We start from the raw sequence: 20,555 nt of genomic DNA, 5'->3' as shown, positions 1-20,555 counted from the left end.
CGTCGGAGCTGGAAAGACAGGCTAAACCAGCCTACTTCACTATGACTGATCTGTCTGCACATGAACTTGATGAACTCAGCGTGTTCAGCGCAGATTATTTTGCAACTATGAAAGTAGATGTGCTTTTGTAAATAAGAAACAGCACACAGATCCAGAATACACACTAGTCATACAAGTAATGTATAACATAATTATCGCCACCTAGTGGCAAAGTATATGAATATACAGTGCTCAGCATAAATGAGTACACCCCCTTTGAAAAGTAAAATTTCAATCAATATCTCACTGAATACAAGAACAATTTCCAAAAGTTTGACAAGACAGAATGTCATAGAACATTCTGTTAACATTCTTATCCGCAGTTCAAGACAATTACTTCTCTCAGCTGGTAGATGAACCAACCAGGGGAGATTATCTGCTGAATCTGGTTCTGTCAAATAGACCAGATACAGGGTCGGACTGGGGTGTCTGGGGCCCACAGGGAGAACTGACTCTAGGGGCCCACCTACAGCCATATGCAAATATCTGTTATCCGCTATCCCTGTTATAGTGGAGCATTGACTGGCGGCTCCTGCACATCTACTGTGCACCACTATAACTGGGATGTACAATTACGGTAGTTTGCATTAAAGGGCTTCTTTGGTTAAAACAAGTTATCACCGATCCATGGGATCCACAGGATCGGTGATCACTTATTGATCGTTTGGGTCCGAACATTGGAAAACGCGCCTATCAGAAGAATGGGGAAGTTTCATCCCTGACAGGACACTTATCCCCATTTTAAAATGCAGCTTCCAAAAAAGAGCAGCGCTCACAGTCACTGAGGGAATGACTGGATGAGTGGTCGCATCTCACATGCCGCTCCAGTCTAATGGGGAGAAAAGCTCCACATTCTGCCGATTGTGTCCCAGCAGTCAGACCCCCACCAATCAATATCATCACTGATCCTGTGGAGAGGTGATTACTTGTTTTCACCAGAGAACCCCTGTAAGTGCATCTCTGCCGCTCTGGTCCAAGTATTTAATCTCTAAGGCTGCGGCCCCACTATCAGTATTTGGTCAGTATTTTTTCTCAGGAGTGGGAGCCAAAACCAGGTGAGGAACAATCAGAGAAAAGGTATAATAGAAACAAGTCACCAATTCTGTATTTATCACCCACTCCTGGTTTTGGCAGCTACTCCTGAGAAAAAATACTGACCGAATACTGATGGTGGGGCTGTGGCCTAATGGAAAAAAATCTTTTCCTAGTTAATATCAGCAAGAACAAAATGATTGCCATACACAACACAGTCCACTATATCAACACCAATAATACCACATACAAAAGAGACAAATATCGCCACACCATGACTAGATCACATATTACCACCACATAGTGACCGAATAATACTACATACAAGGCACAAATACGGCCACACCATGACCAGACCACATATTACCACCCCAAAGTGACCAAATACTACAATACTGATCATGAATACAAACCACAATACTAACAACACTGTTATTAACACCAGTGACATTATACACAGGAGCTTTGTATATAGTGTCAGTGTACAGGTAATACAGGGATCACCAGTGACATTATACACAGGAGCTCTGTATATAGTGTCAGTGTACAGGTAATACAGGGATCACCAGTGACATTATACACAGGAGCTCTGTATATAGTGTACAGTGTACAGGTAATACAGTGACCACCAGTGACATTATACACTGGAGCTCAGTATATAGTGTCAGTGTACAGGTAATACAGGGTTCACCAGTGACATTATACACAGGAGCTCTGCATAGAGTGTCAGTGTACAGGTAATACAGTGATCACCAGTGACATTATGCACTGGAGCTCTGTATTTAGTGTACAGGTATTACAGTGGTCACCAGTGACATTATACACAGGAGCTCTGTATATAGTGTACAGGTAATACAGTGGTCACCAGTGACATTATACACAGGAGCTCTGTACATAGTGTATAGTGCACAGGTAATACAGTGGTCACCAGTGACATTATACACAGGAGCTCTGTATATAGTGTACAGATAATACAGTGGTCACCAGTGACATTATACACAGGAGCTCTGTATATAGTGTACAGGTAATACAGTGGTCACCAGTGACATTATACACAGGAGCTCTGTATATATTGCACAGGTAATACAGTGGTCACCAGTGACATTATACACAGGAGCTCTGTATATAGTGTACAGATAATACAGTGGTCACCAGTGACATTATACACAGGAGCTCTGTATATAGTGTACAGGTAATACAGTGGTCACCAGTGACATTATACACAGGAGCTCTGTATATAGTGTATAGTGTACAGGTAATACAGGGATCACCAGTGACATTATACACAGGAGCTCTGTATATAGTGTCAGTGTACAGGTAATACAGTGATCACCAGTGACATTATACACTGGAGCTCTGTATATAGTGCACAGGTAATACAGTGGTCACAAGTGACATTATACACAGAAGCTCTGTATATAGTGTATACATAATATAGTGATCACCAGTGACATACACAGGAGTTCTGTATATACTATATACACACGTGGTCAGAATTGTTGTTACCCCTCGTTTAATGAAAGAAAAACCCACAATGGTCACAGAAATAACTTGAATCTGACAAAAGTAATAATAAATTAAAAATCTATGAAAATGAACAAATGAAAGTCAGACATTGCTTTTCTGCTTCCACTGAATTTAAAAAAAAAATTAAACTCATGAAATCGGCCTGGACAGAAATGATGGTACCCCTGAAAATAATGTGACAAAAGGGACATGTTAAATAAAGTTGTGTCCACTAATTAGCATCACAGGTGTCTACAATCTTGTAATCAGTCAGTGGGCCTGTATATAGGGCTACAGATACTCACTGTGCTATATATAGGGCTGCAGATACTCACTGTGCCTGTATATAGGGCTACAGATACTCACTGTGCCTGTATATAGGGTTACAGATACTCACTGTGCCTGTATATAGAGTTACAGATACTCACTGTGCCTGTATATAGGGTTACAGATATTCACTGTGCCTGTATATAGGGTTACAGATACTCACTGTGCTTGTATATAGGGCTACAGATACTCACTGTGCTTGTATATAGGGCTACAGATACTCACTGTGTTGTTTGGTGACATGGTGTGTACCACACTCAACATGGACCAGAAGAAGCAAAGGAAAGAGCTGTCTCAGGAGATTAGAAAGAAAATTATAGAAAAGCATGTTAAAAGGTAAAGGTTATAAGACCATCTCCAAGCAGCTTGATGTTTCTGTGACTACAGGTGCACATATTATTCAGAAATTTAAGATCCATGGGACTGTAGCCAACCTCCCTGGACGTGGGTGCAGGAGGAAAATTGATGACAAATCAAAGAGACGGATAATATGAATGGTAACAAAAGAGCCCAGAATAACTTCTAAAGAGATTAAAGGTGAACTTCAAGCTCAAGGAACATCAGTGTCAGATCGTACTATCCACCGTTGTTTGATCCAAAGTGAACTTCATGTAAGACGACCAAGGAGAACACCATTGTTGAAAAAAAAAATAGTAAAAAAGCCAGACTGGAATTTGCCAAACTACATGTTGACAAGCCACAAAGCTTCTGGGAGAATGTACTTTGGACAGATGAGACAAAAATTGAAGTTTTTGGCAAGGCACATCAGCTCTATGTTCACAGATGGAAAAATGAAGCATATCAAGAAAAGAACACTGTCCCTACTGTGAAACATGGTGGAGGCTCTGTTATGTTCTGGGGCTGCTTTGCTGCACCTGGCACAGGGTGTCTTGAATCTGTGCAGGGTACAATGAAATCTCAAGACTATCAAGGGATTCTAGAGAGAAATGTGCTGCCCAGTGTCAGAAAGCTTGGTCTCAGTCGCAGGTCTAGCAACAGGATAATGACCCAAAACACACAGCTAAAAACACCCAAGAATGGCTAAGAGGAAAACATTGGACTGTTCTGAAGTGGCTTCTATGAGCCCTGACCTAAATCCTATGGAGCATCTTTGGAAAGAGCTGAAACATTCTAGAAAAGGCAACCTTCAAACACGAGACAACTGGAGCAGTTTGCTCATGAGGAGTCGGCCAAAATACCTGTCGAGAGGCGCAGAAGTCTCATTGACAGTTACAGGAATCGTTTGATTGCAGTGATTGCCTCAAAAGGTTCAACAAAATATTAAGTTAAGAAGAAGAACCATCATTTCTGTCCAGGCCGATTTCATTAGGTTAATTTTTTTTTAAAATCTGTGGAAGCAGAAAATCAATGTCTGACCTTCATCTCTTCATTTTCAAAAATTTGTAATTTATCAGATTGAAGTTATTTCTGTGACCATTGTGGGTTTTTCTTTCATTAAACGAGGAGTACCAACAATTTTGACCACGTGTGTAGTGTAAGTGTACATGTAATACACTGACTCACCAGTGATGTCTCTAGGTGAAGTCCTTCATCTTCGCTTTTCTTCTTCATCTGGCACAGACAGCCATCACTTCTTCCAGCCAGGAATCATCTCTGCAGAAAATAACACACAGTTATTAATAACTGATCTCTTCTAGAGAATATTCCCACTTTCCCCCCCGACCTCTACACTACACCAGTTGAAGAAAAAAAGCAACATAGTGCCGTCCTGCACAGTAACAGGACCTCTCTTTTGTCCCATCCCATGGAAAACAATTTCCTAAAAAGTAAATTATATTACAGAAGTAATAATGTAATAATAATTGGAATCTAAAGTAATAATGTTCCCCACTGGTCACCATAAACTAATAAAGTATGTTCCTCAATCTGGCTCCCAAACAGTAATTAAGTCCCTTGTCTAGCCAGGCACCCCCATATGTCCCTTCTGGCCACCATTTGTCTAGTGTGACCCCTCCATATATTTATCCTAGCACATGTGTATCGAGCCTGCCCCCTCCCATATACCCATCCTAGCCCCCCCATGTGCCAGTCTGCCCCCCCACATATCCATCCTTGCCTCCATGTTTCCAGCCTGCGCCCCCATATGTCCCCCCCATATATCCTCCATGTGTCCAGCCTGCCCTCTACATATTCATCCTGGCCTCCATGTGTCCAGCCTCTCCCCTCATATATCCATACTGCCCTTACCCCCTGCATATATCCATCCTGACACCCCCCATATATCCAGCGTGTCCCTCCATATATTTATGCTAGCCCATGTGTATCGAGCCCGCCCCCCCCACATATTCATCCTAGCCCCCCCCATATATCCATCCTGGCCTCCATGTGTTCAGCCTGCCCCCCCCCCCATATATCCATCCTGGCCTCCATAAGTCCAGCTTGCCCCCCCCATATATTCATCCTGGCCTCCATATATCCATCTTGCCCCCCCATATATCCATCCTGCCCCCCCCATATATCCATCCTGCCCCCAATATATCCATCCTGGCCTCCATGTGTCCAGCCTGCCCCCCATATACCCATCCTGCCCACCCCCCTTTGCCTGGGTCCACCTTGGTTCCCCCTTGTGTGTCCTGCCAGGGCTCCCCCTTGTGTGTCCAGCCAGGGCTCCCCTCCCTTGCGTGTCCAGCCAGGGCTCCCCCCTTGCGTGTCCAGCCAAGGCTCCCCCCCTTGCGTGTCCAGCCAGGGCCCCCCCCCTTGCGTGTCCAGCCAGGGTTCCCCCCTCGTGTGTCCAGCTTGGCCCCCCCTTGTGTGTCCAGCTTGGCCCCCCCTCGTGTGTCCAGCTTGGCCCCCCTCGTGTGTCCAGCTGGGCCCCCCCTCGTGTGTCCAGCTGGGCCCCCCCTCGTGTGTCCAGCTGGGCCCCCCCTCGTGTGTCCGTCCAGCTGGGCCCCCCCTCGTGTGTCCGTCCAGCTGGGCCCCCCCTCGTGTGTCTGTCCAGCTGGGCCCCCCCTCGTGTGTCCGTCCAGCTGGGCCCCCCCTCGTGTGTCCGTCCAGCTGGGCCCCCCCTCGTGTGTCCGTCCAGCTGGGCCCCCCTTGTGTGTCCATCCAGCTGGGCCCCCCTTGTGTGTCCATCCAGCTGGGCCCCCCTTGTGTGTCCGTCCAGCTGGGCCCCCCCTTGTGTGTCTGTCCAGCTGGGCCCCCCCTTGTGTGTCTGTCCAGCTGGGCCCCCCCTTGTGTGTCTGTCCAGCTGGGCCCCCCCTTGTGTTTCTGTCCAGCTGGGCCTCCCCTTGTGTGTCTGTCCAGCTGGGCCCCCCCTTGTGTGTCTGTCCAGCTTGGCCCCCCCTTGTGTGTCTGTCCAGCTGGGCCCCCCCTTGTGTGTCTGTCCAGCTGGGCCCCCCCTTGTGTGTCTGTCCAGCTGGGCCCCCCCCTTGTGTGTCTGTCCAACTTGGCCCCCCCTTGTGTGTCTGTCCAGCTGGGCCCCCCCTTGTGTGTCTGTCCAGCTGGGCCCCCCCCTTGTGGGTCTGTCCAGCTGGGCCCTCCCTTGTGTGTCCTGCTGGCCCCCGCCTTGTGTGTCCAGACCATTACACACACACACACACCTCTTACCTTCCTGCGATCCCGTGCGGTGTCCTCCTCCTGAGTTGCGCGCCTCCTTCACAGCAGGCGCATGACGATGACGTCATACGCCGGCCGGCGAAGGGAGACACGCAGCTTCAGCTGCTTCACTGGGACGTGCGCCGCGGTGGTTCAGGTAATGAACGCTGCGTGCGCGCGTCCCTGCATACACTGTGCCTGCGCTTTTAAAGGGCCCGTGCCCCTTAAAACCGCAGAATTTTTTTTTGTTCTCTTCTCCCCCCTCTACTCTGCAGCAGGGGCGGGGCCCACCGGGAAATTTCCCGGTATCCCGCCAGCCCAGACCGACCCTGACCAGATACAATTTCAGATCTACAGGTCCGGGAGCATTTTGGAAGCAACGACCATAATATGGTAAGATTCAATGTAATTTTCAATCAAACATTCAAAAGGGGAAATGCAAAAACCTGGAACTTTAGGAAAGCTAAATTTCATCAATTAAGGGAAGAGCTTAGTCTTGTAGACTGGGACCATGTCATGGTAACTAGGGATACTGAGCATAAATGGGGCATGTTTAAGGAAACACTACTAGAATCCTGTAGAAAACGTATACACTCTGGTAATAAAATGTCCAGGAATAAAAAGAAACCGCTATGGATAAATAAGATAGCTCAAAGTTTATAGAGACAAAAACAAAAGGCTTTCAAAATCTTGAAGGTCGAGATTACAGAAATAGCATTTCAGGAGTATAAAGATGTAAATAAGAAATGTAAAAAAGAAATCCAGCTAGCCAAGTTAACTACAGAGAAACAAATCGCCAGCGACATTAAAATAAATCCCAAAATTTTTTATAAATGCATCAATGCCAAAAGAAAAAAACAGATGTTATTGGCTCCTCAAACGACAATAATAGCAAGATAATTATAGAGGACAAAGAAAAGCCTGAGATACTAAACAGGCACTTTTCATCAGTGTTCACTAATTAAGTGACTGTTCCAGGGATCATTCAACAAGACAAAAATCAAAGTTCACTACCTGATATAACTAGTTTAACACAAAAAAAGAAGTACGCCTACATCTGAGCAAATTAAACATCGACAGATCCCCCAACCCAGATGGCATTCATCCACAGATATTGAGGGAATTGAGCTTGGTAATTGACAGACAGCTGTATCTCATATTCTTAGACTCTCTTGTCCGATGTGGTATCAATATTTAAGAAAGGTAAGAAGATGAATCCAGGTAACTACCATCCTGTAAGTCTGACATCAGTAGTGTGCAAAGTTTTTAAGGGCATCATAACAGATGAACTGCAGAGATATACAGTATTGCAGAGAATAATATAATAAATGACAACCAGCACAGATTCATGAAAGATAGGTCATGTCTAAAAAACATGTTGGGGTTCTATGAGGAGGTAAGTGCAAATCTGGATGTTGGTAATGTGGCGGATGTGATTTATCTGGACTTTGCAAAGGCATTAGATACTGTACCACATAACAGTCTTATACTGAAGCTACAGAAGCAAGTGACGCGCCCCCTAGGCCGTGGGGGGTACCCGGAGCCGGTCCTTGTAGATGCTGGAGGTTGTAGTCACCGTGGCGGTGACCCGGTCCGTGACCCAGGGCGGTCAAACCAGGGTAGTCTATGTGCACTAATATCAATGTCCGACTACGCCACCTGTGGATTGCGGTTATTGATAACCGCCGCTGCGGGGCAGTCCGCTGAAGCTGGTGGTATGTGCAGCAAGGTGATGTGACTCCCAACAGGTGGAGTGTAGCTTCAGGGCAGCATGAGTGGATGATGGTGGTAATGGTGCAAGGTGTCACGGTGCAAGAATAATCACAGAGTCCACACGATGCAGTCCCATATCCTTTACTCACGGTTTAAACAGTTCCACTTACAGGGCCAGTGTAAAACCCCACGGCGTCCTGTGATCATGCAGTGCGGGGCCCGGTCGACCCTCAGGTAACTCCGGAGTATTTTTCAGGACCCTCTTCCATGTGTCCTCTCTGGCCTCTCTCCTTGTACCTCGCACCTAGCGGCACCTCTGTCCAGTGTCCTCGGGCCTTGGCGGGCGACGTGTGTTCCGTCCCCTGGCCCTATGCGGCTACTTTCCTAGTGGCTGGTGTGGACGGCCTGCTGTACTTGAAGTTCTGCAGCCTCCGGTTCCCAGTTGAGTCCTGTAGTCTCTGCTGGCTGGGGGACCCGGTTCCCCTTCTTGGCCTGACCCCTCTACCTCCTGGCAGCGGAGGGCGTATGGGTGGCTTGCTGAACGGCCCGTACCCCTGGGGTCCCTTCTCTCCTCGTCCTGGAGCCTCTCCTGCTCCCCTTTTCTCTCCCTTGTCCTTCAGGCTCAGGCCTACTGACTTGGCCAGCCTGTGGAGCAGAGCCCATGCAGAGCCTCTGCTCCTGTCACTTTCCTCCTCCGACAGATGAACTCTGATCTAAGATGGTGTCTTATTTTTATACCTCCTACACATGTGCTCCCAGGATCTACGTCCTCCACCCATCCACTACATAGTTCCCTGTCTCTAAGTGATTCCTCCCCACTCCAGCCAGGGATCAGGGACTGTGCTCTCCCGTAGGAGCAATCTCGCCCTGTCCACCGGAAATGTGGTGTAGTGGATCTAGTGTTAGGGTCCTGAGCCATACTCCTTCCTTACCTGAGAGTGAGATACCACACCTCTGGATGAGATGCAATACCTCTATGGCGACCGAACCCTCAGGGGCGCCACACAAGGACTTGTGGGAACTATATGTAGATGGGTAAGAAATTGGCTAAATGATAGGAAACAAAGAGTCATCATAAATGGTACGTTCTCTAAATGGGATACAGTCAGCAATGGGGACCGCAGGGATCTGTGCATCTGTGCTAGGACTGATTATTTTTAACCTCTTTATTAATGATCTTGTGGATGGGATTGAGAGTAAAGTGTCAGTCTTTGCTGACGACATCAAACTATGTAGGATATTAAAATCTTATATTGACATTACAATGTTGCAAAAAAACTGGACAAGATGATTGAATGGGCAAACACTTGGTAAATGACAATGAGGTTTAATGTAGATAAATGTGGAGTAATGCACCTAGGACCGAGTAATCCTATTGCTGCATATACATTAAATGGGAGTATACTCGGGACTACAGAACAGGAGAATGACTTGGGTATTCTGGTTGCAAATAAGCTGAGCAGTAGTACTCAATGTCAAGCAGCAGCCGCAAAAGTTATCAAGATTTTAGAATGTAAATGTATTGTTGCCACTTTGTAAATCACTGGTGAGGTCACGTCTAGAATATGCCAGTTTTGGGCTCCACATTGTAAAAAGGTTATTCAGATTTTAGAGTCAGTTCAAAGGCGGAAACTAGATTATTACAAGGGATGGAGGCCTCTCATATGATGAGAAGTTGGAAAAGTTGGGCTTATTTAGCTTAGAAAAAAGACACCTCAGAGGGGATCTCATTTACAAGTATAAATATACACATGTGGTCAAAATTGTTGGTACCCCTCGTTTAGTGAAAGAAAAACCCACAATGGTCACAGAAGTAACTTGAATCTGACAAAAGTAATAATAAATTAAAAATCTATGAAAATAAACAAATGAAAGTCAGACATTGCTTTTCAACCCTGCTTCCACAGAATTTAAAAAAAAATTAAACTCATGAAATATGCCTGGACAGAAATGATGGTACCCCTGAAAATAATGTGACAAAAGGGACATGTTAAATCAAGTTATGTCCACTAAATAGCATCACATTTGTTTTTTTTAACTTGAAAAAGACGCCGGTACGGCGTTGAAATGCGTTGTTAATAAAAAGCCTTTTCATCATCATCAACTCTGAAGAATTGATTTGCTTCAGCAGCGCAGCCCACTTATGTGTTTATCCAACTGGCTCCAATATCTCCTGTAGGATTTATCTTCCAGCCACGGGGCAGCAGCAGCTGTTTTTCTTCATGCCTTCATAGGAGTTGTGCGTGTCACAACTCCATCAGGTGAGTGTAACCAGCACTCTCTTAATCTCCCTCCATAGGGTATCACACTATTGTGCACTCTGTTCCCCACATTTAGATCTACATACAGTCTTGTAATCAATCAGTGGGCTTGTATATAGGGCTACAAATACTCACTGTGCTGTTTGGTGACATGGTGTGTACCACTCTCAACATGAACCAGAGGAAGCAAAGCAAAGAGTTGTCTCAGGAGATTAGAAAGAAAATTATAGACAAGCATGTGAAAGGTAAAGGTTATAAGATCATCTCCAAGCAGCTTGATGCTCCTGTGACTACAGTTGCACATATTATTCAGAAATTTAAGATCCATGGGACTGTAGCCAACCTCCCTGGACATAGCCACAGGAGGAAAATTGATGACAAATCAAAGATATGGATAATACGAATAGTAACAGAAGAGCCCAGGATAACTTCTAAAGAGATTAAAGGTGAACTTCAAGCTCAAGGAACATCAGTGTCAGATCATACCATCTGTCGTTGTTTGATCTAAAGTGGACTTCATGGAAGACAACCAAGGAGAACACTATTGTTGAAAAAAAATCATAAAAAAGCCAGACAGGAATTCGCCAAACTACATGTTGACAAACCACAAAGCTTCTGGGAGAATGTCCTATGGACAGATGAGACAAAAATGGAAGTTTTTGGCAAGGCACATCAGCTCTATGTTCACAGATGGAAAAATGAAGCATATCAAGAAAAGAACACTGTCCCTACTGTGAAACACGGAGGAGGCTCTGTTATGTTCTGGGGTTGCTATGTTGCATCTGGCACAGGGTGTCTTGAATCTGTGCAGGGTACAATGAAATCTCAAGACTATCAAGGGATTCTAGAGAGAAATGTGCTGCCCAGTGTCAGAAAGCTTGGTCTCAGTCGCAGGTCATGGGTCTTGCAACAGGATAATGACCCAAAACACTTAGCTAAAAACACTAGTGTTGAGCCACCCCCGTAGTGTTCGAGTTCGGTTCGGTTCGTCGAACACCCGTGTGTTCGCCGAACTGTTTGTCGAGCTGTTCGTCGAACACCTTCGAACACCGTTAAAACCAATGGCAGCCAAACAAAAACACATAGAAACACATAGAAAACACCTTCAAAGGTGTCCAAAAGCTGACAAACTGCTCAGAAGACACAACTAACACATGGAAAAGTGACAAGTACATATAGTCATGCGAAAAGAAAAGAGGTGGAGGTGTAAAAGGAGGGGGAGACACAAATATAGGCATGTCATGCCCTTCTAAAATCCAAAAAGTGAGAAGCCGACACGTTCAGTCCGCTCCTGCCCATGCCACCTCCGTGTCGCCGGGTTTGTGCCAGAGCCGCGGTGAACCCTGACGGCCAGCCCCCCTCTCCCAATACTGGTGCCTGTCCGCTGGTGGGTCGAGCGAGCCCCCCTGTGGTGGAGGCAGCTCTAAGCTTTTTAATTTAAATTGTCTCTCTAATTTGAATGAATACACTTTAAATCCATTTACAAGGATCTATTGGAGGGCAAGTCTCATGCCAGCAGCCTCGTAATTCCAGCTCCAGTAGCGTCCACTAAAGCTGCTGCAGTTAAAAAGCTTTTATAAGGATCGAGCTCGGCTGTCCACCGCAAGGCATCCTACTGCCAGTCCCAGCCCCTATGCCTTAGGGTGCCTCCTGATGCTCTTCACTGAGTATCCCGTGGTCCCGAAGCATTTCCTTTGAAAAAATTAAGTGTCCAAACTACAGGTGGTGTAGCTTGCTTAACAGCCGGGATAATCCGCTGACTAGCAGACACTGCTACTAGGCACAAAGTATTTCCTGGGCTAGATGCAGTTAAAAATTTGTAATTAGATACTCTCGTTGGATGCTGAGAAAGCATTCCATAGAGTCTCCTGGCACGCCATATATGATTCTCTTAAAAAGCTTGGGGTAGGGGTCTAGGGGCCCTTTTATAGCCAAAATCACGGCCCTGAATCACAATACGTCACCTAGGCTGAAGATAAATGGAACTGTAGCACCCTGAGGGCTCGGTTGCTACAGAGGTATTGCACCTCACCCAGAGGTGTGATATCTCACTCTCAGGTAAGGATGGAGTGTGGATCAGGACCCGACACCTGCATGCATTACACCACATTGCCGTGGGGCAGGGCGACCAATATGCCTCTGACATGGGCACGACAGTCCCTGTCCCTGGCTGGAGTGGTGGGAGGGAACACTGAGGAAGGGGAACCCTGTAGTGCAGGAGCAGGGAGGAAGCAGTTCCTGGGTGCATTGAGAAGGGAGTATAAAAGGTGGGCACCATCTTAGTTCAGTGCAGAGAAGTCTGAGCAGAAGTGGCAGGGAGCAGGGGCTCTGCATGAGCTCTGCTCCGGAGGCGGGCCTAGTAACAGAGGCCCAGGCCTGGAAGAGGGAGAAGGAAGGAAGAGGAGCGGAGAAGGCTCCAGAAACGAGGAATGAAGGGATCCCAGGGGTGCGGACGGGCGAGTCGCCACCGCACGCCCGAATCCACCTGCGTGGAGGGGTCAGGCCAAAGGGGGAGACCGGTCCCCGAAACTAGTGGAGGCAGGAAACGACCCTCAGCTAGAAACCGGAGGCTCTGACATTTTATGTGGCGCAGCCCCTTGCTACACCCGCTAGGAAGGCACCACATAGGGTCAGGGAAACTGGCGCCAAGTTTACCAAGAGGAGGCCCGAGGCAGCCGGACAGAAGGGTTGGTAAGAAAGGCCAGACAAAGGACACACAAAGGGGGTCCTGTGAAGCGCTCCAAAGTTATCTGGGAGTTGTCTGAGCCCCTCACCTGGTGAGCACAGTACGACGTGGGCAGCCGTTACCGGCAGACGTGGTCTGGATAATAAGAACTGTGAGTAAAGGCCCTGGACTGCATCACTGACTCCGTGTCGTTACTGCTGCTGCCCTGCACCATCACCCCCATCCTCCGCATACACTGCCCTGAGGCTATACTCCTCCCGTGGGGAGTTATGCTACGCTCTGCTGCACCCACAACACCAGCCTCAGCGGTCTGCCCTGCAGCGGCGGTTCACTCTGACCGCAATCCACGGGTGGCGTAGTCGGACATTTAAACATCAAAACCACATAAATAGTTCCGCCACTGGTTTGACCACCCTGAGCCACGGAACCGGGTCGCCGCCACGAAGACTACAACCACCAGCATCTACCAAAAAGGGTCCGGCTCCGGGTGTCCCAAGGCCCAGGGGGTGCATCAGAACATTTTCATCACCTTTCACAATCACCAATGGGACAAGGCAGGGATGTCCTCTGTCCCCTCTCTTATACATCCTAGTGACGGAGCACCTGCTCTCATCAATTCGCCATAACCCCAATATTAGGTGGATTGAGGTGGGAGGCACCGAGTACAAGTGCTCTCTATTTGCTGATGATGTCCTAGTATATATCACTCAATCACATATATCCATCCATGCTGTTATGGCTGAAATAGATCACTTTGTTACATGGTAAAATTTTAAAATCAATGCAGCGAAGTCTGAGGCCCTCGATGTCTCCCTCCCCAAATCCATATAGGATTCCATCCAGTCCAACTTTCCCTTTGCCTGGCCCTCACAGGGTATCAAATACTTAGGAATTCCTATTCATAGAGACCTCTCCCATCTATGTTATCTTAATTTTGGGCCCTTTATTGAACAACTCCATACAGACCACGGTTGGCAAGTTAGAACTGTAAGATTCACTACGTGAACCACTGGTGTTTTGTGGAAAAGCACATGTACACTGTGTTCCAAATTATTATGCAAAAAGTGTTTAGGAGTGATAAGGGAAGAATTTGTTTGTTTGTCAGTTAAACTCATTGATGGTGATGTGTGTCAGGGCTCTTTATATCACTGTAAGCAATTGCAGACACCTGTGCTAATTAGTTTGGCAGGTGTGTCCAATGAAAGGCAAGACTACTTAAGAAGGCTGTCTCACATTATTAAGCAGCCTACATTTTCTGCCAAAATGGAAAAGAAAAAGGATGTGTCGGCTGCTGAGAAGCAACAAATTGTGGAGTGTTTAGGTCAAGGCATGACTACAATCAACATTGTGCGATGATCAGGATGAAGTGTCTTGGCAATCAAGAAGTATGTAGCTGATTCACAGTACACACGTGTGCGTGCTGATAAGGGCAAATTGAGGACTCTTTCCTACAGGCAATTACGTCAGGTTAAAAGAGCAGCGGCAAAAAAGCCTTGTCATAGCAGCAGACAAGTTTTTGAAGCTGCTGGTGCCTCCAACGTCCCCCGAACAACAAGATGCAGGGTCCTTCAGAGGTTTGCAGCTGTGCATACGCCATCCTGTCGACCTCCTCTATCCACTTCACACAAGCAGAAACGGCTCCAGTGGGCTAAACATTACATGAAGACTGATTTCAAAACTGTTTTGTTCACGGATGAGTGCCGTGCAGCGCTCGATGGTCCAGATGGATGGAGTGGAGGATGGCTGGTTGATGAACACCCCACGCAAACACGGCTACAGCGCCAACAAGGAGGAGGTGGAGTAATGTTTTGGGCTGGAATCATGGGGAGAGAGATTGTCGGCCCCTTTAGGATCCCTGAAGGCGCTAAAGATGAACTCCATAATGTATGTGGATTTTCTCAAACAGCACTTCCTGCCATGGTTCAAGAAGAAGAACCGTGTATTTCACAGCAAGATCATTTTTTTGCATGATAATGCACCATCTCATGCTGCACATAAAACATCTGCATCTCTGGCTGATATGGGCATAAAAGGGGACAAACTTATGGTGTGACCCCCATGCTCCCCTGACCTCTACCCCATTCAGAACCTCTGGAGCATCATCAAAAGGAGTGTCTATGATGGCGGGAGGCAGTTCACATCTAAGCAACAGCTCTGGGAGGGTATTCTGTCCTCATGCAAAACAATTGAAGCAGAAACCATCCAAAACCTGACAAATTCAATGGACGAGAGAGTTCAGAAGCTCCTTTCGAACAAGGGGTCCTATGTGAAAATGTAACATCACCTAGAATAAAGTTTTGAGTTGAAAACTGTTTGATTTCAGTTTCTAATAACCTGCTAATGCTTATAATTTCAAAAATTACCATTTTTTTGGTCTTTATTAAAATGAAAAGGTTGATCGAAAAGTTTGGGGGATCTAAGAGTGTGGCAAGCCAGTAGTCATGATTACTTCGAATTCTGACAATATGAGGGTCATGTTGCAGGTAGTGCAGCAAGAAGGCACTTATGTGTCTTGCGCATCTCGCAGCCCCAAAATTATTTTCCGGGCTAGATGCAGCTAAAAATTATTATTAATTTTAAATCTGGTGGAGCTTAGTATAGATGGCCTAATAGGATCAGTGCTGCACACTGCTACAAAGCCCAAATTATTTTCCAGCCAAGATACAGATAAACATGATTAGTAATTTTAAATCTGGTGGAGCTTATTATAGATGGTCTAATAGAATCAGTGCTGCACACTGCTACAAAGCCCAAATTATTTTCCAGCCAAGATACAGATAGACATGATTAGTAATTTGAAAGCTTAAAACGGTTGGTAGGGTGATTTTAACCAATCATCAAGCTTTTACTCTCCCCAGGATGACACAGGGGTAGAAAAGTCGTTTCGGATCCATGATTTGTTCATCTTTATGAACGTGAGTCTGTCTACATTATCAGTGGAGAGCCGCGTGCGCTTATCTGTCAGCACACCACCAGCAGCGCTGAACACACGTTCAGACAGAACGCTGGCTGCGGGGCATGACAAGATCTCCAAGGCGTAAGTGGCTAGCTCCGGCCATTTATCCAGATTGGAAGCCCAAAAAGAGCAAGGGTCCAGTGACACAGTCATGGCTTCAATGTTTACTTGGAGATACTCCTGTACCATCGTCTCTAGGCGTTGACTATGTGTCAGACTTCTTGTCTCCTGTGGCCTTGCAAAGGATGGGCTAAAAAAGTGGTGAAATGATTCCGCAAAATTGATGTTACCAGCAGATACTGTGGTTCTGTTACGGTTTGAGTGCTGAACACTTGACGGTCCCACGGTTGGCAAGTTGGAACTGTGAGATTCACTACGTGCACCACTGGTGTTTTGTGGAAAAGCACATGTAAGATTCTGCAACAGTCTCTGCTGATACTCCTGCATGCGTGCATCCCTTTCTATGGCAGGAATAATTTCTGCAAATTTACTTTTGTACCGGGGATCTAACAGTGTGGCAACCCAGTAGTCAGGATTATTTCTAATTCTCACAATTCGAGGGTCATGTTGCAGGTAGTGCAGCAAGAAGGCACTCATGTGTGTTGCGCATCCAGGAGCACCAAGTCCCTGTTGTGTTGGTGGCGAGGTAACAATCATGCTTCCTTCCTCTGTCCTCTCCCCCCAACCTCGCACAACAGAAATGTGATCAAGGTCTCCCTCATCTGATGAGTCTTCCATCAGTTCGTCCTCCACTTCTTCCTGGGCTCCTGCACCTTCCTCACTAGTTTGGCTGCTACCATGCGCCCTGGTAAAACCATCTCCCCCACCCTCACATGCCTGCCGCCTTGGTGCTGCCGACCGTCTGGACCTTGCAGATGTTAGCCCTTCCGCATACAACTCCTCCTCCTCTATTTCCTCCACCTCCTCTTGTGCCACCACCTGACTCCGAATTCTGTTTAACATGTGCTCCAGCATGTAAATCACCGGAATAGTCATGCTGATAATGGCATCGTCAGCACTAAACATCTTCGTCGCCATTTCAAAACTGTGCAGAAGGGTGCATAGGTCCCTGATCTGAGACCACTCCTCCAGCGTGATTTGCCCCACCTCTGGATCTCGTTGGCCCAGGCTATACGTCAGAACGTATTGCACCAGGGCTTGTCGGTGCTGCCACAGTCGCTGCAACATGTGCAGAGTTGAATTCCACCGGGTAGGCACATCGCATTTTAGCCGGTGAAGTGGCAGGCCCAACGACATCTGTAGAGATGTAAGTCGCTGAGCTGCGGGATGCGAACGGCGGAAGTGAGCACACAGTGACCGTGCCCTCTGCAGAAGGCCATCTAGTCTGGGATAGTGGGCTAAAAATTGCTGGACAACCAGGTTCAACACGTGAGCCATACAAGGCACGTGTGTGACATTGCCCCGGCGAAGGGCCGCACCCAGGTTTGCAGCATTGTCGCACACGGCCTTCCCTGGTTTCAGGTCCAGTGGAGACAACCATTCATGAAATTGGTTCTCCAGAGCTGACCACAACTCCTCAGCTGTGTGACTCACATTTCCCAGACATTTCAAAGTAAAAACCGCCTGATGACGTTGAGCCCTACTGCCAGCATAGTAAGGAGGTGTGCAGGATCCCTTCTGCGCAGTTAGAAAGCTTGTGGCATGAACAGACAGGCTTTGGGTGCAGGTGGAAGACCGAGAGGAGGTTGAGGAGGCAGAAGCAGTGGAGGAACTTTGACATAAAGAGGATTGACGCACAACTCGTGGGGACGGCAAGACTTGGACAGCAGCCCCTTGTCCTGCTGTCACCATAGTTACCCAGTGCCCAGTCAGCGACATGTAACGCCCCTGTCCATGCCTACTCGTCCAAGTGTCTGTGGTGAAATGCACCCTGTCACAGACAGAGTTTCTCAAAGAAGCGGTGATGTGTGTTGTCTCGAAAATCCTCTGTGTCCACCAGGCGGAAAGGCAGCATTTCTGTAGCCAAGAGCTTGCAGATGGTGAAATTCAACCTCTTAGCTTTCTCATGGCTAGGAGGAAATGGTCTTTTACTTTACCACATCTGAGGGACCGAGGGCTGGCTATTGTGCTTAGACGGGCTTAGACGGGGTTGATAAGGGTGTCCCCGGCAAACTGCCGGTCTGTGAGGAAGATGCAGGCGGACATGTTAGGTTGCCTTGATCCAAAGGTGGTGCTATCGATGTCGGACAGCGCTCAACACCAGCTGGTGTTACCACCTCCAAAGAAAATGACCTGCCAATCACGCTGGCTGTTGCGGGTAAAGAGGTGGCAGGTCTGCGCCCCAAAACAGGTGTGACTGCTGTCCCCCCAGTCACAGAGGATGAAGAGGCCGCGGATGCACAAGATATGGCAGACGGCGGTTGGCCCGGCCGGCTAGGCCGCATTGTAGCACACTGAGCTTCCCACTGCAACTTATGCTTCATGTCCATGTGCCGGTTCATGCATGAAGTACTCAAACTATGTATTTTTTGGCCTCTACTTAGCTTTTGCTGACAAATGTTACAGATAACACGAGTTGGGTCATCTTTATCGATCTGAAAAAATGCCCAGGCTATGCAAGGCTTAGCACCCATGCGACCTGAAGAGCCACCACGACTTGTGGTGAGAAGCAGAGTTGTGTTTGAGGATGCAGTTGTTGACGTGCTTCCAGTACTACGTCTCTGTCCAGGAAGGCGCAACCTGACCTCGTCGTCACTAGCATCTTCCTCCACCTCCTCTGCTGACCTCATCTCTTGGCTGACTGTGGGTTGACAGTAAGTGGGATCTCCAACCTCATCATCATCACCCTGTGCGTTATCACACCCGTCGACCTCAGAGCCAACCTGTTCCTGCCCTGACAAAAAACTAAAGTTGTCGCTCCAATCAGGTATTTGAGTCTCATCATCGTCTTCCTCATTGTCTCCACCAACAGGAGTTACAGTTTGGGAATGAGGGTCTACATTATGGTCAGAACCTTCTGCGTCTGGTCCTGGATCCGACTCATAAAGATTCTGGGCATCAGTACAGATCATTTCCTCGTCTGGATTCACAGAAGCGCTGGAGTCGACCTCTGATTCCCAGGCTATAGTATGAGTAAACAGCTCTGCAGACTCAACCATCTGTTCTACCTCATACTCAGACGGGCAGCTGGAGATTTGGGAGCTGTGAGGAAGCAAGTGCGATTGGGGTGACACCTTTGAGGACTGGAGTATTTGTGATGTTGAAGTTGATGTGGAGGAGAGCCCACTTAAAGGAGCACTTGATATCCGTTGAAGCACCTGCTGTTTTTGTGCCTCATCTGGAATTTGTAGCGATTGGCGTGGCCGTAAGAAAGGGATCTTATCACATTGTCCGCTAAAAGAAGTAGACATTTTAGTTTGGCTGGAAGATGGTCTTTCTTCTGCAGATGTTACTGTTGCTTTAACACCTACCCCACGGACACAACCTTTTTTCCCCTTCCCAACACGCCTATTCCCCTTTCCACCAGCAGCAGGCCTTTTTCCACTCATTTTGGTGGTTAACTAATTCACAACTCTGGAGTTGTTTGCACAAAAAACAATGGATGGGAACCGAGCAGAGCTGAGTGGCCAAACTGTGGTATTAGGCCAAAACTATTGGCTGGGTTAGATAGAGAAAAAAATTATATTCGATTTGCAACTTGATGGAGGTCAGTATAGATGGACTAATAGAATAAGTCCCACACACAGCTAGAAGCCCAAATATTTTTTCAGAGGTAGATGCAGACAAAAAATTATTTTGAATTTGCAACCTGATGGAGGTCAGTATAGGTGGACTAATAGAACAATTCCCACACACTGCTAGAAGGCCAAATATTTTTTCAGAGCTAGATGCAGAAAAAAATTATATTCAGTTTGCAACCTGATGGAGGTCAGTACAGATGGACTAATAGAACAAGTCCCACACACAGCTAGAAGCCCAAATATTTTTTCAGAGGTAGATGCAGAAAAAAATTCTATTCAGTTTGCAACCTGATGGAGGTCTGTATAGATGGATTAATAGAACAAGTCCCACACACAGCTAGAAGCCCAATATTTTTTCAGAGGTAGATGCAGATAAAAATTATTTTTAATTTGCAACCTGATGGAGGTCAGTATAGATGGACTAATAGAGAAAGTCCCACACACTGCTAGAAGGCCAAATATTTTTTCAGAGCTAGATGCAGATAAAAATTATTTTTAATTTGCAACCTGATGGAGGTCAGTATAGATGGACTAATAGAGAAAGTCCCACACACTGCTAGAAGGCCAAATATTTTTTCAGAGCTAGATGCAGATAAAAATTATTTTTAATTTGCAACCTGATGGAGGTCAGTATAGATGGACTAATAGAGAAAGTCCCACACACTGCTAGAAGGCCAAATATTTTTTCAGAGCTATATGCAGAAAAAAATTATATTCAGTTTGCAACCTGATGGAGGTCAGTATAGATGGACTAATAGAGAAAGTCCCACACACTGCTA

The sequence above is a fragment of the Phyllobates terribilis genome, unplaced genomic scaffold (genome assembly GCF_046119375.1).
Source record: "Phyllobates terribilis strain yellow unplaced genomic scaffold, ASM4611937v1 Scaffold_13__5_contigs__length_258822181, whole genome shotgun sequence".
NCBI classification, from domain to species: domain Eukaryota; kingdom Metazoa; phylum Chordata; class Amphibia; order Anura; family Dendrobatidae; genus Phyllobates; species Phyllobates terribilis.
The sequence above is the reverse complement of the archived record's forward strand: the minus strand, read 5'-3'. Positions refer to the sequence as shown.